General features: G+C 47.0%; 2 long non-coding RNA genes across 3 annotated transcripts; one reads left to right on the top strand and one right to left on the bottom strand.

Annotated features, from left to right (window-relative positions):
- Positions 1-617: 617 nt before the first annotated feature.
- LOC124078051 (uncharacterized) lies at positions 618-9,751 on the bottom strand. Of its 2 annotated transcripts, XR_009224729.1 has the most exons (5): positions 8,665-9,751; positions 5,953-6,029; positions 2,608-2,717; positions 2,043-2,151; positions 618-1,712 (listed from the first exon to the last, which is right to left on the bottom strand). It is a non-coding gene; the product is annotated as an uncharacterized LOC124078051 (long non-coding RNA). The 2 variants fall into 2 exon arrangements; XR_006846800.2 differs by having other exon boundaries at positions 618-2,151.
- Positions 9,752-9,946: 195 nt separating this feature from the next.
- On the top strand, positions 9,947-18,856 carry LOC124078046 (uncharacterized). Its single transcript, XR_009224728.1, has 4 exons — positions 9,947-10,194; positions 14,814-14,891; positions 16,912-16,962; positions 18,539-18,856. It is a non-coding gene; the product is annotated as an uncharacterized LOC124078046 (long non-coding RNA).
- The last annotated feature ends 4,864 nt before the right edge of the window (positions 18,857-23,720 follow it).

Below are 23,720 nucleotides of genomic sequence, written 5' to 3'. Positions count from 1 at the left end.
GGCCCAGAGCAATGGAGTTGGCCATCTATGGCCTGAGATCTCTGAAACCATGAACCCCAAATAAACTTTTATTCCTCTTTAAAAAGAAAAAAAAGCCAGCCTCAGCAACTTTCCAAGGCCCTAAGAAACTTAGCAAGACCCTGTCTCAAAAAATAAAAAAGGGCTGGGGATGTGGCTCAGTGGTTAAGCACCCTGGGTTCAATCTCCAGTGCCCCAAAAAAGGACATTACATGAAAATTCATGGGATATAGCTAATGGTAGGCATACAGGGAAATTTATAATCTTATAAAAATGGAAAGGCTGAAAATGGTTTGTTCTATATTAAAAACAAAAGAATAGAAAAATATATCTAAGGAAAATAGAAGGAAGAAAATAATAAAGATTATGAATCAGTGAAATAGAAAACAAATATACATTAGGGGAAAATAAGAAAATAAAAAGTTGGTTCTTTGAAAATAGTATATTTTAATGGACAAATTCCTAGCAATACCCATCAACAAAAATAGAAAACACAAACTTCCAAATATTAGAAAGGACGTCACTATAGACCCTACAGACATCAAAAAGATAAAAGAATGTTGTCTTACATCAAAAAATTGACAACTTGTCCCAGCACCTCAAAAAATAAAAACTTTATTGTTTGTTTGTTTTGGCAGTTTGAATGAAATGGACAAATTCATTGAGAAATGCAGCTTTCCAAAATGGACTAGAAAAAGAAAAGAAAATCAGAATATCCAATATGCAATAAATAAATTGAATCTATTATTTGACAACTTGATGGCTTCATCAATTAATTCTTTCAAATATTTAAAGAATAACAATCTTGCACAAACTCTTCCAGAAAACAGAAAAATCCATGTACCCTTCCCAACTCTTTTTATATGGCCAATATAACCTCTATAGGAAAAAAAGAAGAAAGAAACTGGACTAGGATACTGCACAAAGGAAAAAATCATAGACCAGTCTCAATCATTGTGGTATAACAAAAAAAAATAGTTGGTCTTTGTCCTTAGTCCCTCTTGGTTCTAAGAACTCCCCAAGCTCTTGGAATCTTCACAGACAAGAGTGTCTTCTGTACGCTAATGAGAGGCCTCTGGGTAGCATCAGGATGGGACATGGGGGTCACCAGAACAACCTAGGCGTGCTTAGACAGTTGGAGTTTTCAGGCTCCTCCACAACCTCCAGGGAGGAGAGAAAGGTGAAGGGTTGGAGGCTGAGTGAGTCGCCACTGGCTGTGATTTAATTATTCATGGCTGTGTAATGGCACCTCCATAAAAGCCCCTAAATAAAGGGGCTCAGGAAGTTTCCAGGTTAGTGAACATATCAAGGTGCTGGGAGGGCGATGGACCCAGAGAGGGCACAGAAGCTCTGTGCCCCTTCCCCCATACTTTGCCCTCTGTATCTCTTCAATTCAGCTATTTCTGAGTTGTATTCTTATGATAAACCAGTAACATTAAGAAAAGCACTTTCCTGAGTCCTGTGAGTTGTTCCAGCAAATGATCGAACCTGAAAAGAAGTCATGGGACTCCCTGATTTATCGCCCGTTGCTCAGAAGTACAAGTGGTCCAGGACTTGTGACTGGCATCTGAAGTGGTGGCAGTCTTGTGGGACTGAGCCCTTCAATCTGTTGGAACTGATGCTGACTCTGGGGAGTTAGTGTCAAAATTGGATGGAAATATAGGATGCCTAGTTGGTGTTGTAGGATCCAAAAACTGGTGGGTGGTGTCAGGAGAAGAGAAAAAAAATTTTTTTTGTTAGTGAGTATAGATGCAAAATCTAGCAAATAAAACCAAGCTTCCATCTATAGAGTTTATTCCAGGAATGCAAGGGTGATTTAATATTCTAAAAATCAATCAAAGTAATTTATCACAATAGTGGAAAAAAACAAAATCATAAAATCATCTGGATACATACATAAAAACAATGACTTCAGGGAAAGTGGTTTGAAGCGGTAGATCTAATATCTTCCTCCCTTTTAGAGTTCTGTCCCAGCAGAAGGAATTAATTTGTAGGAGAAAACTATAGCCTATTGCAGACCTCACCTGGACCATGAGCTACTCCACCTGGTAGGTTGTAGAAGGCCTCTGATTTCCTGGCTTTGCATTTTGATTCCCATTTCTGGTTCTGCGTGTCTTTTACTGGTGCTTCTGTCTGCGAGACAAAACAGAGACTGGCAAACAGGTACTATGTAACAATTATCATATCAGGTACTCTAGTGGGTACTGAGGGGACAAACATGTACCAAGGTCCTGGAAGATTAAGTAACTCATTGAAGGTCCCAATGCTAAGTGACAGAGCTGAGATATGAACCCAGTCAGTCTGGCTCTGGAATTCACACTCTTAATCATTCTGTGTCACTAACCCTGCATGTACATAACCAATCATGATAATATGCATTAAGCATCAAACAGACATGACTTACACATGCTATGAAAGCACAAAGGGAGAGCCGTTAATTCTGACTCGGGATGGGTTGGTTCTGAAGGCTTTTAAGAAAGAGTTAGCATTTAAGCTGGGACTTAAAAGATGAAGCTTTTAGCTGGTAGAAAATGAGAGTGTATTAGGACAGATTAGGTCATGCTGCAGTAACAAAGGTTTACCACATACACTAACTCAAGTTGAGCAATGCCCAGGTTCCTCCTTTGATGTAGTGACTCAGCAATCTGGGCTGGTACCACCTGCAGCTCCTCTCATTCCATCCCATGCATTCCTGATTTCTGTGCAGGAGAAAGAGTGAAAAACATGAAGAACTCACATTTCTTTAACTTGGAAAACACACACATACGCGCGCGCGCGCGCACACACACACGAACGCGCACACACACATCACCTCCACACGTGACCCATCAGTTCTAACTAAAAGAGCACATGGAATGTTTGTTTGGTGAGAATGTATTGTCTGCCACAGAGAAAGGGGGCATTCCAGACCAAGGGATATTGTGCAAAGGCTTGAGGATATAAAAGGGCATGGTGTGGGTGGGAAGAGCAGTGGGCCTAGGACATGGAAGGCCTTAACATCATTCTGTAGGCAACAGGAAGCTCTTGGGGGAAAGGGGACCATCATAGTTTGCCTTGTTTTGCAAGATTATAGATGATAGCCAGAAGGACTGCAGAGATGGCAGGACAGCCAACTGGATATAGCAAAGGCCCAGGCAGAAGCAGTGAGGACGGGCAGGCAGGGATGGTCTCTGGAAGCACCCTTGGAGATGGGGACTCTCTCGTACTTGGAGACTGGATGTGATTTGAGGAGGACAAGAGAACAGGATTCCAAGGTTTCCTGCTGAGCAAATATTGGTATCAGTGTCTGAAACAGGAAATTCAGAAGAAGCAGCCTATTTTGAAAGAGAAAGATTTCCGTTATGCCCTGCTGCTGGAACATATACACACACACGTCCATGAAGTTTCACTGGAAATACAACCTTGAACTCTGATGAGTGAGGAAGGGCTTCCCAGGATGAGAGAATAGAATAAGCAAAGGAAGGGAGGCTAGAGCTCCCAGGTACACTCAGGGAACTACGGTAAGAACCCAAGTCTCTCCTTCCCATGAACTCCGTCCTTCCAGCCCTGCTCAGAGCCACTTCTGGCTGCCTGTTATATATCTGCATCTGGCGCCCCCTCAATGCACCCAGCTGTCTAGGTCCTATCAACCAAATCCAGAGGCTTCCTGATTGTCATTCTGATTTCACTGTTGCAATCTTATAGTAACTATTTATTGCAATTTATTACAATTCCATGTAACATTGCATAGGCCCTCAATTCACCAAGTTCTTTTAACATGCAGGAATGCACCTGTGCTCTCAATGAGTTCAATGTTTTTCCTCACCTCAGTGAAGTTGAGAAATAGAAAAAGTCAGCTGTGGGGCTGGGGTTGTAGCTCAGTGGTAGAATGTGCGAGGCCCTGGGTTCGAGTCTCAGCACCACATATAAATAAATGAATAAAATAAAGATGCATTGACATCTTAAAAAAATTGAAAAAAAATGTCAGCTGGGTGACCCTGGGCTGATTATTTGACCTCTCTGAACCTCAGTATTTTCATCCACTAGGGAAAAAAATTAATACATGACCCATCTATTTAAAAGAGTGGTTGCAAAGATCAAATGAAAATAATGAATGTGAAACAGATATGATCTCAAAGGCAATAACAGGAAGGGTGGCAGCTGGGATGAGAGTGGTACTGATAGAAGTTACTGTTGTCACAATATGGCCTTTAGGGACCAGCCGAAAGCTCCATAAGAAAAACTCAGCTGGACAACCTTCCTGAAAGGATCTGACTGATGCTTATGCACCCAGGGCCATGACTGTAGCAAATAAAGGGCATAATTTCTGTCCTCCAGGAGCTGGATAGCAAAGTTAGACAGAAAGGGATGACCAAACATACAGCCCAGGTGAGACATGCAGGGCAAATGACCCAGGAGCTCAGAAGGGACACTGATGACAGGGTGCCCAGGGAATGCTTCCTACAACAGGAAGTGTAAGACATGATGCAGCCAGGTAGACAAGAAGGAGGCGTGGACTCACCTGGTTGCATCAGAGAGGAAAAGAATCACGCAGGAGAGAGCTGAGTCTGACAACTTCCACCTGCCACCAGCCTGCTCCTGTGGCTGGAAGAGTCCCACCTTCTCCAGGAGGGAAGGAGCTCGGGGCAATGTCCTAGATCAACCCCAAGGGTTGGGACTTCCTATTTCGATCTGTTGCTAAGCCAGCACTTGCTGCTGACCACAGTCTGGAGAAAGATCAGGTGCTCGGTGCAGACTGTGAGGACGCCTCAGCCCTCCGCACTCTGGGCACAGCGCCAGGGGCTCAGCCAGCATGCAAGGCCCGTCTGGGGCTCCTCGTGCAAGACTGCACACTTCATCTGCACAGACACTTTCCTGGCTCACAGAATTATTTTGGAAAAGGAACTCTTCATGGTGGCTCCACTCGGAGCTGCAGTCCTTGGCCTTCTGCAGTGTCAGGGCCTGGCAGTGTCTCAGGCCACAGGGTCGGCTGTGGGGTCAGCAACAGAGAGGACAGCAAAGAGACAGTCCCAGGGGGGATTAGAGAGGGAGCTGGGAGGCAGCCACTGCTCCTGGGGATGGCCAGGGACCAAGGAGCCACCAACCTCAGCATCACTGAGGATCCAGCAGCAGCCACCTGCCCTCTCCTCCCTGCCCAACACACACACACACACACACACACACACGGCCTGTCATGTTAGTTTCTGATGACAGGGGTTACAGCTTCTTCATCCTCTCATTGGTAGCTTTTCAAGTAATAAATAACTTTCACTCCAAACATTGTCCTCCCTTGCTGGAGGGGCAACCATCTTCCTGGTAAGGAGGCAGAGGGCACTCAGCAGAGGATGAAGAGGATGAAGGATGAATCTGCTTTGCCAGTTCAAAATTTAAACTTCTCTGATAAAAGTATCAGCCATTTCATTCCCTTCTCTTTGTGTTAAAAAGAAAAAGAAATCAATCTGAAGACTTTGAAACTAATTCTTCAATGAGAATTGACAAGAGTTATTTCAAAAGCACAAAAAAGAAAGGTAGATTTCTTTCCAGCAGGAAAGTCTCACTTTGCACAAAACGCATTTGCTGGAAGAAGGGAACATGTGCTCCATGGATATTTTTAGGGCCTTAACATTAGGGTGCAGAATAGTTTTCCTCTGCTCTTTCCCCATGTAAATTCATTTAAGGGGTCCGTTTTAAAAAGTATAATGAGTCCAGCCAGACGTGGTGGCGCACACCTGTAATCCCAGCAGCGTGGGAGGCTGAGGCACGAGGATCACGAGTTCAAAGCCAGCCTCAGCAAAAAAAGCGATGCATAAGCAACGCAGTGAGACTCTGTCTCTAAAGAAAATACAAAATAGGGCTGGAGTTGTGGCTCAATGGTTGAGTTCCCCCAATTCAATCCCCAATACCCCTGCCCCCCCAAAAAGTATAATGAATCAAGACAGACACAGTGGCACACACCTGTAGTCCCAGTGACTTGGGAGGCTGAAGCAGGAGGATCACAAGTTTGAAGCCAGTTTCAGCTACTTAGCAAGGTCCTGTTTCAAAATAAAAAATAGAAAGGGCTGGGGATGTAGCTCAGTGGTAAAACACCCCTGAGTTCCATCCCCAGTGCCAAAAAAATTAAAATCATAATGAGTCAAAAGTACAAAAAATCTGACTGACTGAGGTCTGGAATGGTCTTGGAGCAGTGGTCTTGCCCTTCTTGCTCAAGCAGAAACAACAAAATAAAATCTACCTTGATTTTTTTCTGTAGCTTTATTTTTTAATCATAACAGGTATCACTTTATTTTTTTCCACATTTTTATTGGTGCATTGTAGTTTCACCTTGATTGAAAGCTCTCTGGAAAGGGTGCATACTGGGACCTTTCCAGGCCCCTATATCTTCACATTCTGCGTGCATCCCTCTGGGTTGGCCTCTTTCAAGCACAGTGAAGTGTCCTGGTCCTTCTGCACACGGTCCCCTCCACACTCCACCTCCCCTCTATTGACCAGACCACAACTTCCTGGTTCTTCCAGAATCCCAACTTCTCCATAACTATTTCTCCAGGCCACAGACAAATGTTTCAAGAAATGGGTCATCAATGGACCTCATGGGGCCCCATCCCAGGCCTAGTGTTCCCTCTCTCAGATTCCAGTTGACTGAAGCAGGGGGTTGAGGGTTTGAAAGACTCCAGCCAGGGCGGGGTTGGAGCTCAGTGGTAGAGTGTTTGCCTAGCACGCATGAAGCCCTGGGTTCAATCCCCAGCACCCCTACTCCCACCCCCACCCCCACCCCCCAAAAAAACTAACTTCAAAGAACCCAGACAGTCACTAAAGTGTCAGAAATCAATGGCTTGTGAACCCATCTCACCCAGACGAACTTTTTTTCTCTCATTCAGTGGCTGTCACCCTCCATCAGAACTCAGGGACTGGAATTTTCCTATAAACCAGAGAGGGCTCCCTGGGGGACAATTGTCATCATCTACTTGGCTGTGCAGAGACATCAATCATAATCCCAAACCACTCTGTTTTCTAGAAGATGACTCATCCCAGTGACATCCCTGTCACAAAGTGCCCAGGCCCAGTATGGACCTGTTAGCTGGGCCCAGCCTATTCTTGTTACATCCTCAATGACCTGTTCGATGTGTGTCTCAAGTCTTCCAGAATATTCCTTGAGAGAAAAAACTGTCTGCCAGACATTGCCACTTGGCTCCAACCAACAGACATGTACTAGAGCCACAGCGAAAACCCACATTTCCCTTCTTCTTTGTCGCAACACCCCCTTCTGGCACCCCATCTGCCTGAAGAACACCCTCACATCCTTCTAGGCCCACCTAAAAACTCAACAAGCTTTTCAGAATCTTCTCACAGAAAGAACTCCTTCCTGCATAAAGCAAATACCCATACTTAGACACTTCCTTAGCCTCCAAGTGTCTGCCATTGCAGCTGTGACAGGCCACAGAGTGTCCATGGTCATCTCCCACGACTAAACTGTAAGTTACCCGAAGACAAGAACTGGGTCTTGAAGTCTTTGTTATTCAGCATCTAACAATATCTGAGGCCATAGTAAGTGCCCAATAAACGTTAAGCAGAGAAATGTATGAATGATTCAAGCAATTCCAACCCCACCCAGACCTCCTCAAGATCCCTATTCCTTGTAGCCCTCACCCAAGCCCAATTGTTTCCTTAAGCCAGGTACAAAAGTACTTTAGAGGGCTGGAGAACTTTCCTTTTTTTCCATCTTATCCTAGGGGCCAGGACGGCTGGAACACAGCAGCTTCCAGGAGCTGGAACAGGAGGCCCATGGTTGCTGGAGGCCACGGCAGGCTGCCTCCCCTGCTTCCATCCACTACATTCCTTGGCTGACTCCCCCAGGCAAAGCCCCTGGCAGGCGAACTCTCCCCCTCTCTCTACCACATCTTAAACAAGTCCAGGCATCACTTGTTGACGACTTGGCTGGTGGAGAAAGTCTCCCCAGGGGCAGCCTGAGCCTGAGATGGGGGAGGTGGAAGCATGACCTTGAGCTTGCTGGGAATCCCAGGAGAAGGAAGGGCCCTTGGACCACACTGCTCTCCCTGGCCTCACGAGAAGCTGCCATTTCCTAGGTGGCCAGAGTTGTGGGGGACACAGGAAGACTCTACAGCTTGGGAAAAACAAGAGACATCCCAGCCACTGCTCTTGCTTACATCAGAGTGGGCTCTTGAACCTGAACCTGACCAAGTCACTCTTCAGCTACAAATTCCTCAGTGGCTCCCTTCAGGCAAACCTGGAGCACATTTGTAAAGCTCAGGGGACCTGATGATCCACCCCCTTCCTGCCTGCCCAGCCTCACACTCCCCTTGCACAGTAAGCTCAGCATTAGTGAACAACTTGCCCTCAATCCTGCCGGATTCTCACACCTGGGTCCTGGAGCACATGGCACCGGCTGCCTGGGCCCCCTGCTCGCCCTACCTCAGTTTCCTTACCCTGTAAAATGGAGATAACAGACTTACAGCCTTGGTGGGGCTATAGACCCTAAGAAGCCATAGTAGGTACTTGGGGAACCAGACAGGGATCATAAGGAGAGCAACACAGACACATTTATGAGCAGGTTATCCCTCTGGGCCACTGGAGTGGCATCCTACTGGGAGGAGAAACAGGGAAACACTGTCAGAAGAGCCCCACTGAGAGGGGAGGAAGCTTCATATTTACCTTCAGTGTCATCTGCAGGCTGCTCATGGGGCATCTACTCAGGTCACATAAGTGCCAGTCATGTTCACAGTGCCAGAGTAACCCTCCTGGTCAAGAGGTTCAGGAGCTTGAAGCTGAAGTCCTTGGTTTGGGGTGGGAAGCCAACAGCATCTATATGGCCTACCTCCGGCTCTGCCATTGGACGGAGAGAGCTTGGCTTGTCTGGACTAGGACACCACAAGATTCCTTGTGGTGGGTCTAGCCCTCAGTCCACCCACATTGCCCCAGGCTGGACACCCTGAAGCTGCCCTTGGATGGGTCCCTTAGCCTCTGGGTTCATCGAGTGCAGGGTTGCTCCTGTCATGATCACCATGTGTCCCCAGAACATGAACAATGCTCAGCACAGTATTTGTACACGTGGACGGCTGACTGGCTGACTGAGAGGAAATGGTGCAGAACGAGGTTGGCACCAAGAACCCCTGACATTTAGCCCCAAACCCAACCAAGGGATCCAAGCGACAGGAGACAGTGACCACTGCCTTTGGAGCTGCGGGCATGTTGTGGTCTCTGTGTGTGGGATAAGTTTTTACTTTCAAATATCACACTTCAGATCCAGAAATGGCAACCTATAGAAGCTGCGAAATTGACACGTGGGTGACTGGGTTCCTTATGTGACTCAGAGCAGCCAGGGGCCCGGCTGAACGGGTGTCTGCCCCTTGCTCCTGGGGGCAGGCTCTGCCCCTCCCACATTCTGCCCATGCAGTGCTGATTCTTCCTTCAGGATCCAGAAGCAGATTGGAAACCTAAATAAATACATTTTTAAAAATATTATTGAAACACATATAGTCAATACGATGGAACCCCGAGACCGCCCCGCAGGGCTGCCCGCCCCTTCTGCACAGAATGTCCTGGCTCCCTCTCCCCAGACTCGGACCCCGCCCACCTGCCAGGGCCCAGGTGTGGGCACCGGTTTATCTTTTGAAGAAATGCCATCCTGGGCCTGTACTGCTGGCCCTGGTGTCGGGTCGTCATCCTGGACCCTGAACACAGATGGGAGACAAGGGGAAAGCCCCAAGTTAGCAAGGCAGCCTGACGTGGCCCGCGAGAAGCCGGACTGGGGGGAATCACTGAGCCTCGCTGCCGCCCGCGGCCCCTCGACTCTCCCTCGCACCCGCCGACTTGCAAAGCAGCTGGAATCCGCGCCAGCCAATCAGCGAGCGGCGCCGCGGGCTCATTAGCATGCGCTGCGAGGGCGCGCACCTGCCACCAGGGGGCGGCGTCCGGTCCTACCTGTACCCCGCGGAGCCTCAGGTGAGACCCGCAGGTCAGGGACGCGCCAGCAGACCGATCTGTCCCAAGGAGCGAGACTTGGCTGCACCGCTAAAGCCTGAGAAAATGAAAACCGTATTTGGCGAGCTTTGGAGCTTTGTCTAGCGGACCCTCATGTCAACCAATGGCCTGGAGTGTGGTTGGTGGCGAAGACGCTGCTCACACGCTAGATGGGGCTGGCTCTGAAACCCAGATTTGCCACTCAGCTCTGGGCTGAGTCAGGTATGGTAGCTCTCTGGGCTTCCTTTTTCTCATCTGATCAACAAGAATAACTGCTCCTTCTTTGGTTCTGGTTTTGGTTTTGAGATTACTGAGCCAATGCACGTACAACCCTTTAGAACCAGGAATAACCCGCGGTGAATGTCCAGTGAGTAATATTTCTCCTTTGCCTCCTGGGACTGTCTTTGCACACACAAGCTCAGTCCCAACCCCCTACCCTAGGGCTAACAATAGAATCTTCACTGTCTCCCAGGCCAAGGACAGCTTTACCACTGAACTACACCCCAAGCATGTATGTATGTATATATGCATATATACACACACATACATATATATGCACATACATACATACACATATACATATGTAATATGTATACATATATAAACATTATATGTGTGTATGCTGTGTATGCACACAAACACATATTATAGTCGTGTGTGTGTGTGTGTGTGTGTGTGTGTTTAAGCTTATAAACTGTTGGAGTAAAAATGGAAGAAGAGTATAGTCTATGGAATCAGATTACTTGGAGTCAAACCTCAACCCTGCTTACTATTTGTATGACTTTGGGTAAGTTGCTTAACCCCTCTGTGCTTTGATTTCTATCAAGTGGAGATGGAACAATGACAGTGCCTACCTTGAATGGTTATATTAAGGGGAGATAAGAGAGTAATGATTCAATAAATATCAGTTGTTATTACTATTATTAATATTAGAATCATAAACAGAGCACAAAATTTGAAATACTAACTAAACCTATGACAGAATGAGATGTCCCAGGTCTGACACCCAGGATTGTCAGGACCAAAGACATGCCCGCTTCTTATTCCCAGAGCTGAGTGACCTAAGTGGGGCAGATAAAGCTGATGTCAGAAGAGGAAGGGTGGGCATTTGTGCTGAGAGGTGCACCTGGCAGATCATCTGGACTCCGCAGACCTCTGCACTGAGTTACGGTGTGGGAATAACAGTTCAGAGAGCTGCTCTGAGGGTCTAGTTGACTCATCGGGAAATGACTTGGCAGACAGCCGTGATGCTGGATGTCACCCTCTGACAGCAGGGAAACTACTGCTTCCTCCAGGTTCCCATATTTATTTGAATTCACATTTCAAATCTATCAAACAGGATCAGCAAAGTATTTTTAAACTTGTGCACCTCTCTGATTGTGTCTCCTGCATCTTGTTTTGCTAATTTGCTCCCCTTTTCTCAATCTGATCAGATACTGATTTTTCCTATTATAATTAGATCTACTTTGTGTATGTAGGTGGGAGAGTGTTGTTGTCATTTTTGTTTGTTTGTTTGCTTAGTAGTACCGAGGTTTGAGCCCAGGAGCACTCTACCACTGAGCTACATTCCCAGCCCTTTATTTTTTATTTTTCATTTTGAGGCAGGGTCTCACTAACTTGCCCAGGCTGTCCTTGAACTTGCCATCCTCCTGCCTCAGCTTCCCAAGTCACAGGGAATATAGGTGTACGCCACTATATCCAGCAGAGGATCAGGTTTTTATTTTTTTTTTCTTTAAGTTGGAATTTTGAGACCAAAATCTAGTCACTGCGTATTTGTGCTGCTTAGCTAACAAGCTGGGCATGGTGGCACACACCTGTAATCCCAGCTACTTAGGAGGCTGAGGCAGAAAGTTCATATGTTCAAGGCCAGTCTGGGTGATACAGCAAGACCCCACCTCCAAACACTAATAATAATTAATCAATTAATTACTCTGTAAACTAGAAAAAACTTCAGGTTCTGGGTGTGGTGGCTCATGCCTGTGATCCCAGCTGCTCAGGAGGCTGAGGCAAGAGGATCGAAAATTCAAAATCAGCCTCAGCCTTAGTTGCTTAGCAAGGCACTAAGCAACTTAGTGACACCCTGTCTCCAAAGGGCTGAGGATGTGTCTCAGTGGTTAAGAACCCCTGGGTTCAATCCCTGGTACCCCATCCCCACCCGCCGCCAAAAAAAAAAAGAAATAATAGAAAAGAAAAGAAAAAACTTCAGGTATATAAAGTGTGTCTGATGGCAATATTGTCCTGAAATAGTTAACAGTGTCCTCTTTTACTCTCAAAAGTGATTGTTTGGAAAATAAGTCATATGGTCACCCAAATTATATGTTAATTTACTACTTTAACCATGATCTAATAAAGGCTTTGTCTCCCCCACCCTTTGGTGTGAGAGAGAGAGACACTGGGGATTAAACCCAAAGGTATTCTACCACCAAGCTATACCTCCGGCCCTTTTTCTTTCTTTCTTTCCTCCTCCTCCTCCTCCTCCCCCCTCCTCCTCTTTCTTCTTCTTCTTCTTGTTATTGTTGTTGATGCTGATTGTTTAATTTTGAAACAGGTTCTTAGTAACTTGCTGAGGCTGGCCTCAAACTTGCCATCCTCCTGCCTCAGCCTCCTGAGTCACTGGGATTATAGCTGGGTGCCACTGTTCCCAGTGGAGACTCCTTGCTTCCTAAGTGAAGGTGCAGCATCTGGAGATGCAAAGTGAGTGTGACCAGGACTCTAGACCCCTGGATTCTGATCCCAAATCTACTACTGACAATAGGGGACTTCAGGCAAGACACAACCCTTCTGGAAGCCTCAGTCACTTACTGGAGATGTTCAATGTTTCCCAGAGTGTGCTCTACCATCTGTGCTTCTCAAACCCTAATGCCCATCACAGTCTCCTGGAAGTCTCGTTGAAATGCAGATTCTGATTCAGTATATATGGGGAGAGTCTGGATTCTGCATTTATAAAGGTTGCCAGGCAATGCCTCTGCGAACCTCCATCTGAGCCGCAAGAGTCTTAAAGTCAAATACCCTCAGAAATCCCTGTGTTTAATACATTTAAGAGGGCATGTCTACTGCAGGACTCCCCAGTAACTTGAGAAACTCAGGATAGCTTTGCAGAAAGATAAAAGTCTTTATTTTATAAACCAATGCAAGAAAGATAAGTGGGCTGCTTGTTTTCCCACGCCAGTACCCAATCCCTCTCCCAGATGAATAGAAGATGTGGCTTGCCATACTTAAGCCTCACTGCAAAGGAACTGCTTCCCACACAGCTCCTTCCACATCCCCACTGCACCCCCGGGTCATATTTTGGATGATGTAACTTGACCCATAGACTGGTGATCCACCTAGAACCTAGAACAAGGTGTCAAAGATGAACTGGGCCAATGAGATTATTATTCTTGCAAATAACTTGACTCAGTAGAGGTAGGCAAATTTGAAAAGACCCCAGGGTGGAATCTGGCCCATGATGAGACAAAGCCACATGAGAGCTCAGGTTACAAGGAAGGCAAACTCTGCGCATGTAACAGAAGCCTGGACCGGAAGTGGGAAAGGGACAGAGGCACAGAGCAGTGCAGAGGTGACCTGAAGGCAGTTAGAAGTTGAAGTGCACACCTGTAATCCCAGCAACTGGGGAGAATGGCGAATTCAAGGCCAGCTTGGGCAATTTAGTGAGACCCTGTCTCAGAGTAAGAGATGAAAATGGCTGGAGATGCAGCTCGGTGGTAGAGTGCCCCTGAGTGCAATCCCCAGTACTGCAAAAAAAAAAAAAAAAAGAGAAAGAGAAAGAAAGGAAGGAAATGAGGGAGGGAGGGAAGGAAATGGAGGTCACTGGGGCTACAGTTGGTGACAAAGAGCAAATTGTGTCATCTCAGTTAGTTTCTCACAGTGGTGATGAGCTATAGATTGGAGCAATACTAGCTGTATGTCAGCAGGCCTTTTGCCATCAAAGGGAAAAGAGTCAACGGTGCCCCTCCTTCCCAGAAAGCCCAAACCCAAGCTTCAGCCAATGGGTAGCAACAGGAGGACTTCGTTGTGATCCTGTCTTCATTCTATCCAATCTACACTGTACCCACCTGGTCTTGACTTCATGTTTAATGTGTTTTCCTTACTCTGGTTCTTTTTTTTAAAATTTTTATGTTTTAGTTATAGGTGGATACAACATCTTTATTTTATTTTTATGTGGTGTTGAGAATTGAACCCAGGGCCTCACGCGTGGTAAGCGAGCGCTCTACCTCTGAGCCACAACCTCAGTCGTCTTTTTTTTTAAAAAAAAACTGTTTTTTAGCTGTAGTTGGATACAATATCTTTATTTTACTTATTTTTATGTGGTGGGGAGGATTGAACCCAGCACCTCGCATGTGCTAGGCAAGCGCTCTACCACTGAACCACAACCCCAGCCGCCCTGGTTCTTAATTTATGCTTTACCATTTTATGTTATGCATCTCCTGTATGCCTCATTGGCTCAAATGTAAAAAGAAACATGGGATAAATAAACAAATAGTTTGGGCACGATGGCGCACACCTGTATCCCAGGGGCTCAGGCGACTGAGGCAGGAGGATCACAAGTTCAAAACCAGCCTCAGCAACTCAGCGAGGCCATAAGCAACTTCAGGAGACCCTGTCTCAAAATTAAAAACAAAATCCCATTCCTCAGTCTATACCCAAAGGACTTAAAATCAGCATACTATAGTAACGCAGCCATATCAATGTTTATAGCAGCTCAATTCACAATAGCTAAACTGCGGAATCAACCTAGATGCCCTTCAATAGATGAATGGATAAAGAAACTATGATACAGATACACAATGGAATATTACTCAGCATTAAAAAAAAAAAGAATAAAATTGTGGCACTTGCAGGTACATGGATGGAGTTGGAGAATATCATGCTAAGTGAAGTAAGACAATCCCAAAAAACCAAAGGTCAAATGTTCTCTGGTAAGTGGAGCTGATCTATAACAGGGAGGGAAGAGGCATGGGAAAAATAGAGGAACTTTGGGCAAAGGGGAGGGCTTTAGATTGGCAAGAAGTTTTGGATGCAAATGCTATTTTCTCAGGTATTAGTCATTCCTTTCTTTTACATCTTTGTTTGAGGGTGCATGGGGGCAGAAAAGATGGTGGAATGAGATAGACATCATTACCCTAGGTACATGTATGACTGTATATATGGTGTGATGCTATATCTTGTACAACCATAGAAATGTCAAGTTGTGCTGCAATTGTGTACAGTCATTCAAAATTCATTCTGCTGTCATATATACCTAATTAAAATAAATTAATTATTTAAAAAATTAAAAATAAAAAGGGCTGGGGAATGTGGCTCAGTGGTAAAGCACCCCTGGGTTCAATTCCTAGTACCAAAACAAAGAATTAAAAAAATTAACTTAATAAATAGGTCAGATGCAGACCAGGTTACGTGGAATGGTGTCTGAATCATCATTGCCCCAATTTCTCCTGTTAGTCATCATCACAGGCAGAGAAATAGGTCTCTAGCTGCACATCACAGGATTCACCCCAAACTGGCCATTGATCCACAATGTTCACATTGTCAAACAAAGATGTGAAAGAAAGGAATTACTAATACCTTAGAAAATAGCCTTTGCATCCAAAAGTTCTTGCCAATCTAAGGTCAAGCCAGGTGCTTTCAAATACCCATCAAATGTCTACACTGAATCAGCATCTCAGGGCTAAACTTCAATGTTAGGATTTCCAACTCTTGTGAAAAGTCCTTATAAGAACCAGTCTTGCCCAGCGTGGTGATGCACACTGTCATCCTGACAGCTCGGGAGGCTGAAGCAGGAGTATCTTAAGTTCAAGGTCAGCCTTAGCAACTAAGCAAGGCCCTAAACAACTTTGTAAGACCCTGTCTCAACGTTAAAAACTAGAAAGGGCTGGGAATGTGGCTCAGTGGTTAGGCACCCTGGGTTCAATCCCTGGTACAAAAAAAAAAGAAGAAAATAAGGGGAAAAAATGTTAATACTATCAAATCTGAGAAAAGAAGTTGAACGACTTAAAATTGAGTGTACGACAGGAGGGGACATAATGAGAAACAACTTGGACCTGAAGCTTGGTTCAATCTCTTCTAAAACCAGCTGGGGTGCTTCTGGGCCAATCATTCATCCTGGGTGATTTTTTTTTTTTTTACTTGTAAACATAAAGGTTGGGCCAGCCACATCTGCTCTGCTAGTATTTTGGGATTGTAGGACAAACAAGACACATGGTACCTGGACTGCCTGGGTCTAGATTCCAGGCACTGTCACTTGTAAATTGTTTGGGTAGTTTTGGAGCCTCTCCATGTTTCAGTGTCCCTGTCTATAAGCTAATAGCAATAATAACTCTCACATGGAGATGACTTGAAATTGTTGGCTACCATTATCTTAAAGGTGGCCCAGCCTGCTTTTCCCACTATCCTCTTTTCCAACATCCTCTTTTCTAAGAGCCACGTGCCCACTGTGTCTACCCAGCAACCACAGCCATGTCATTTGGAATCTCAGCCCTGTGACGTCTAACACCAAGTGAATAATCTCCATACACCTCCAACCCATGTCTCCTCACTGTTACCTGTCACGGCAAATAACACAACACACACTCACATGCTCATCCCACAAACACAGGGTTGACCAGATATTCCTTTCTCCTTTATTCCCCAAAATCTATCTAATCAATCATCAAATTATGTTGACTTCTGGATGGCTTCTGTTTGTTTTGTGTGTATGTGTGTGTGTGTGTTTCAGTCTTGGGGATCGAACCCCAGGTGCTCTACTACTGCAGTCTGCCCCCAACCCTTTTTTATTCTTGTTTTGAGATAGGGTCTTATTAAGTTGCTGAGGCCTCAAACTTAGGATCCTCCTGCCTCCTGACAGCCTCCGGTATCACTGGAACTAAAGGTGAGCACCACCACATCTGGCCCTGAATGTTTCTTTAATACATCTATTTCTCTCTTCTTCTCTGTCACCAGGTCAATCCTGAGTACCAGCTTCTCTTGCCTGGACAAGCACCATGGTGCCCAGTAGGTCTTCCTGCCCCACTCCCACCACATACCCCCTTCCAACTTCTGGTTCATTCCTCCCACTAGGTCAGAGTGATTTTTCAAAAAACTATATATTTGGACATTTCCCTCTTTTCCTTAAAAGCCTTCAGTGATCAACCACAGTTTTTAGGGGAAAAGCTCCCCCCACCCACACCACCCCATTCCTTTTTTTGGGGGGAGGGGGTACTGGGATTGAATCGGGCGATGCTTAACCCCTAAGCCACATCCCTCAACTTTTTAATGTTTTATTTTGAGACAGGGTCTCACTAAGTTGCTTAGGGCCTCACGGAATTGCTGGGGCTGGTCTCGAACTTGTGATCCTCCTGCCTCAGCCTCCTGAGTTGCAGGGATTACAGGCATGTGCCCACCATGCCTGGCCGGGGAAAAGCTTGTTTTTAATGAACCCCACAAGGCCCTGTGGTCTCTATCCCCCAGTCACGCCAGATCCGTTTACATTTCTGGAACAACACAAGTCTCTTACAACCTCGGGGCAGTCACATGTGGCCAGAACTATTCTTCAGTTAGATTCTTCCTGGATGACTTCTCGTCCTTTAGTTTCCAACCAAAATGTCACTTCCTCAAAGGGGAGCCCTATGTGGATTCTCTTCCTCTACTAGGTTAGGTCCTTCCATTATGCATTTTTTTTTATGGTAGGGGGGTCCACTCTCCTTAATTATAATTTTTTTTCACGTGTGAAAGGGAGGTTAGGTTTGTAAACCCATGTTTATTGTGGGTCAGTCACAATAGCCCAAAGGTAGAAGCAAGCCAAGGGTCTATCAGTGGATAAATGGATAAACAAAATGTGTTTTATATATATATATATATATATATATATATATATATATATATATATATATATATATATATATACATACAGTGGAATATTATTTAGCTCCAAAAAGGGAGACAATCCTGGTACAGAGTTCTACTACCATGTGGATGATTATCATGTGGTATCTCCACACAGCCTTCCTCTTGGGCCCTTTGGGGACAGACTCTGAATTCTCATAGTCATATGCACTTCTTGGCTCCATGCCAGGGATAGAGCAGTTTCTCAACAAATTTATGAGAGAAGGAGGAGATTTGTAAACATGCAGAGCAGAGCACAGGTTAGGGAGTCCATGGCCCCAAGAGCCTGGTTTCTGCCTGTTCGATGCCAGAATCTGAAAAGCTCTGCCGTCCCTGCCCTAGTTGTCTGTGAAGTACAGACTTGTAATTAAAATTCCTCTGCTTGAGGTGGCCTGAGCCTCCCTCTCCCTGGAGAGCTGGAACCTGGGCTTCTCCCTCTCCAAACCCCCCTTGAGGCCTTTCAGACAACAGTATAGACCACAACACACACTCCTGAAGTCACCCTGTTATAAACCAGGCACTCTCATCTAATCTTCATTGCCACCTCCTGGAGAGAGAGTGGGGGACGGTGACACTGATCCCCACGTGAGAATCCCAGGCCAGAATAGGAAGGAACAAAGGTCCCATTCAAACCTGTGTGGAGAGTGACGACGGTCTTTCTGACTCTCTCTCGGCTGCGTTTGCTCTGGGAACTCCCTGTGTGAAGGTGCAGGTCAAGATAGCCCAGTTGCTATGGTGATGCCCGGCCAGAGGAGGCACGTGGGCTGTGTGCGAAGTTGAGCAGCTGTGTCAGTCGGAACCCTGAGCTCAGTCACCAACTCCTGGGAACAGAGAATTCTGGGCATAACAAGGTAACTCCAATGACTCGCCAGTCCTGTGTCCTGCAGATGGATCGCCTGCTCTGCTAAAACTTTCCCACAAATAACCTTTTGGGGAAACCTATTTAATAAACATGCAAGCTAGCTCTGGATCTGTCAAACTCCACCCGAGTTTGGCTGTCCACCTGGCCCCACTTTTGTCTCTCTCTGTGTGTCTGTTTGGCTCTTCTTCATCCCCCATGGCCACTCGTCCGGTTTCCTCACTGAATCCCTGGCCACAGTGAGAGAGATGGGAGGGCTGCGGTACAAACTCAAGAAACCAATCACGCTCCTTTCTGTGAATATTAAAGACATAGAGGCAGAGTAGCTGGGTGTTCAGGGGAAGGCTTGTTCCCCCCTTCTCTCCTGCCATTTTCTTCCTAAAATCTGATCCCCTAGATGTACAGCCCCCAGCACTGCCCCTTCCCTGAATGGGCGGGGTGGGGGTGGAATGACTCTGGATTAGCAATTTGGGAAGAACTACCTCCCATTCCTCTTAGGCATTGAGCTTCCTGCCCCTGCATCTGCTGTGCATTATTCCACCCCAAGAAGCCCTGCCCTGGGCCAGCAAGGTGGCCACTGACCAGGTGGAAGACTGTGCCTCCTGGTATGAGCAGGCTCACTGAGCAATCTAAGCCTTTCTTTCTTTTTTTTTGGTACTGGGGATTGAACCCAGGGGCTCTGAGCCACATCCCACCCCATTTTATTTTTTTTATTTTGAGACAGGGTCTCACTAAGTTGCTTAGGCACTCACAAAGTTGCTGAGGCTGGTCTCAAACTTGTGAGCCTCCTGCCTCAGCCTCCCAAATCGCTGGGATTACAAGTGTGCATCCCCACACCTGGACGACACAGCCTTTATCGAAATAAAGGTGCCATTTCCACGCTCAGTTAATCCAACCCAGGCAGAGAACAGGGGCACTCCAGGCTGTCTCATCAGAAACCCCACACTCAGTAGAATCCTCAGGGCGGTTCAGTAGAGGAACAAGTTTAGTGCTCGGCCCCTCTGACACATGCCAAGCTGAATTCCAGTGGCAGCTGTGGAGACAGGTCCCACTCTCATGGGATCCCCAAGTCAAGACACACGCTGCCTTAGCCAAGTCCCCACCTCCCACTGTCCATGCTTCAGGTAAGGAAGACCACAGTCCCAGGGTGAGAAGTCCTTAGTACGCTGGTGCCACACAAGCCCTGGCTGGCTGGGGCTGTTGCCACCTGATCCCAGAGGCCTCCCTGATTTGCGGGGTCTCCCAGGGCCAATGCTAATGGCAATGAAGGATAGCATCCCTCCTTTACTGGATGCCCATGTCCACGGGGTGTTGAGCCCTCACACCTTTCAACTCATCCAACCCTCACAACTTTCCTATGAGAAACCTGCAATTATAATGAGTCCCAGAGGCTTTGAGTCACTTGTCCAGCTCCTGTGGCCTTGAACAGTAAGCAGCTCGGCCTCGGCCCAGCTGGTTCTGCAATCCACACTCCTAAGCCCACTCTGGGCAATTCGGGCCAAATGAACAGTTAACTGATGACCGCCACTCCCCCAGGACACTGGCCACCAAGAATTCCCCTGGGGCTTTGGCAACCCAGATGCTCTTGTGACAGGCTCAGGCCCAGCCTTCCCCGCGTCCAGCCCCTCCTCCTGCCACCAGCGAAGAGGCTCCTCCAGCAGCTGCAGATCTGAAGCCAGAGCAGTGGGGCGCATCCCACTGTGGCTCTCAGGCAGGGACTTTCCAAAGCTCCATCCCTCCCGCCTTCTGCCTCCGACTTTCCTGGGAATGGAAGGGTACAGGAAGATGACTCCCAGCGCACAGACAGGAAATGAAGATAGAGCACCTGTGAGAACGTGAATTCTACGTCCACCAGTTCCACTTTCTTTATTTAGACCATTTCACATTCCACCTCCTTCACTCTCGGGGTCCTCCCACTCTGGTGGTTCTGATGACTCACTTTCAAATCCCCCACGACGACACGACAGTCTATGGCTTATCACCTGATCCGGGTCCCCAAACCACACATCCCTTTCTTGAACTTGGCAGCTCCCCCTTCCGCTCTTTCCCATGACCGCGTCCCTTCTCAAGTCTCTGACCCAACTTCCAGTCCCCCAACTCAGCAGGCAACTAGGCAGCTGGGCTAAGCAGCTGGTGACCCAGACTCCAGCCATCCCCACCACTCACCTGCGCCTGCCCGTGGGGTGGCCTTTCCCCTGCTCCAGGCCCCCCTCTCCAGCTGTGTAGATGAGCCTTCGTGTGTCCTCCTATGTTCTCCTTAAGCCCACCCTCCCTGCTCTCCAAGCCCACCTCCCCCATCCCACAACCCCCTGATGTGTTGATGACCCCAGTCTCCACTCCAGCCCCGTACATTTTCTAGGCTAACCCTGTCCCATAGAACTTGCCATGAGGATGAAAATGTTCTACAGACTGTGATGTTCCATGTGGCTCCTGAGCCCTGGAAATGTGGCTACTCTGACCAAGGCTGAACTTTAGACGCTATTTATTTATTTTTTCAGTACTGGAGATTGAATCCAGGAGCATTCTACCACTTAGCTATATCCCCAGCCTTACCTATCTATCTCTATCTATCTACCTATCTATTTTTGAGACATCATCTCACTAAATTGTCCACCTTGAACTTGAGATCCTCCTCTGAGTCCTTGGGAGTACAGGGATATACCACCGTGCCTGGCTGTTGTTTAATTTTAATTCATTTAAGTTTGAATCGCTGCATGTGGTTAGTGGCTACCCTATGGGACAGCTCGGTTCTAGAAGTGCATCACCCACTGCCTGAGGACATCCTGACTAGGATGTCATTCCTACTCAGCAAGTCCCAAAGAGCTTCTTAGCACCCCACCATCCCCAGCCCCCTTCCAGGCCTTGGAGCAAAGTGAAAATTTCTCTTCCTTTTGATTTCTCTTACTGAGTTGACAGTATCAACAGACAGGTGTGTCCCCAAAGCCTGAACTCCTAGATTCTTCCTTTTCCCTCATCTTCCACAATGATGTCGCCACCAGGCATGGTCAGCTCTTCCTCGCCAATGACTTTCAGCTCTGTCCTTGCCTTCCCAAGCTTTCTCTGAAGCTTTGGTTCAAACCAAAGATCTCTGGCCGGCTTTCCTGGTTCCCTGAACCGCCCTCCTCAGTCCATCAGCTGACCCTCGGGGGGCTTCCTCTCTCCTTTGCTTCGGCAGCTCCACCCTCTCCCACGTCAAGCCCCCGGGGAGCTGCATTCCACAGACTCCATTGCCTGGACTGTTTCCTTGCACAAGGCCTTCCATGTAATCAGGAGACCAGGTGGGAAGAGATGGGCATTCAGTCAGCTGAGCTCTGGGAGGGGAGTTGTGGGTGGCCGTCTCCCTCTGCCACAGCCCTGTCAGGTGGTGGCTCCTCCTGGTGCTGGGGATTCTAGTCCTCCCCTCTCCTCTGCTCTCGCCAGCCCTGATGCACTCACAGTCCCTGCGCTGCTAGCACCGGGCCTTACCCTGGCCTGTGTCCATTCCTCCGTCCTTCTCAAACCCTTAGATGAAGTCCGTGTATTAACTCTCCCTGGTTCTGTTCCCTTCAGTCCTTGATTGATGGTCCAAGCCTTGAGAAGCCTCCCCATCACCCAAGGAGATGGATGAAGACTGTGCTTCTTTGGAGAGCACAGGAAGTAATTCACGGTCTGTCTCCTACCTACTCTCCCACCCTCCTTCCCTTCTCTTCCCTTCCAGGCCTACAACACCAGGCTGTTTGTGACGTCCTGAAAGGGCCGTGTTGTTTCGTGCCTCCATGCCTAGGCCTGCCGAGCTCTTTCTTAACCTTTGAAACCCTTCTCCGTTCGTCACCTCCTCTAGGAAGTCTCCCAGGCCTTCCTCTCTACTTCTATGCTTTGTACAGATCCCCATTTTTCTGGAGTCACATTATTATTATCATTATTTTGCAGTACTGGGGATTCAACCCAGAGGTGCTCTACCACTGAGCTACATCCTCAGCCCTTTTTATCTTGACACAGGCTCACATATTGCTGAGGCTGGCCTTTAACTTGTGATCCTCCTATCTCAGCCTCCTGAATCCCTGGTATTGCGGGCATGTACACCCTACCCAGTTCACATACCTATGAGCTGGTGTAATCCACATCAGTAGTGACTCCCTTCTACTAACACTGTGAGCTAAGTATTATTGTCCTTGTTTTTAGAGGATGCTTAGAAGGTTCAGTTTATGGGGATATGTCAAGTTCAGAAAACTAGTAAAAAGTTTCCACTTCATGGCAAACCAAGTCCTTCTAGCTGCACAGTTGATACTTTTGGTCACAATTTCATGTTGCTGTAGCTCTTCCCCAGAACAGTCTAAAGAGCCTGGTGTGATGGGTTGAATGTTGTCTCCCTGCAAAAAAAAGGATATATTGGAGTTCTAGTACCGTGTACCTCCACATGTGACCTTATTTGGAAATAGGATCTTTACAGAGGTAGTCAAGTTAGAGTGAGGTCAGGTGGGCCCTCATCCAATATGATTAGTGTTCTTATAAACAGAGAAATTTGGACACAGCCGCAGGGCAGATGATGGGAAGATAGAGGGACGTCTTCTGACGGCCACATGAATGGAGTCTTGCCAAGGATCTGGCAAACACCAGAAGTTAGAGGAGACAAGGAAGGATTCTCCCTAGAGCTGTCAAAGAGTCCTGCCAACCCCTTGGGTTTGGACTTCCAGCCTCCAGAATGTGAGACTACAGATCCCTGTTTTAGTTTTTTGTCTTCTGTTTGTCTGTGCAGTTCTGGGGAATGAACCCAGGCATGCTCTACAACTGAGCTGTATCCCTGGTCCTTTACATTTTTTATGATAAGACAGGGTCTCACTAAATTGCTGAGACTGGCCTTTAATTTACAATCCTCCTGCCTGAGCCTCCTGAGTCGCTGGGATTATACTGCACCCAGTCCCGCTAGATTCCTGTTGTGTTAGCACCCAGTTCAGGCACTTTGTTACAGCATTCCCAGGAAACTCATGTGGCTGAGGAAGGTGCCCCTGAGAAGGGCTTCAGTACCTCTCTCTGAGAGTCTGGGTGTCTC

This window comes from Marmota monax, unplaced genomic scaffold (assembly GCF_021218885.2).
Source record: "Marmota monax isolate L192 unplaced genomic scaffold, Marmota_monax_Labrador192_F-V1.1 WCK01_AAM20220418_F8-fsc00173, whole genome shotgun sequence".
NCBI classification, from domain to species: domain Eukaryota; kingdom Metazoa; phylum Chordata; class Mammalia; order Rodentia; family Sciuridae; genus Marmota; species Marmota monax.
The sequence above is the reverse complement of the archived record's forward strand: the minus strand, read 5'-3'. Positions and strand labels throughout refer to the sequence as shown.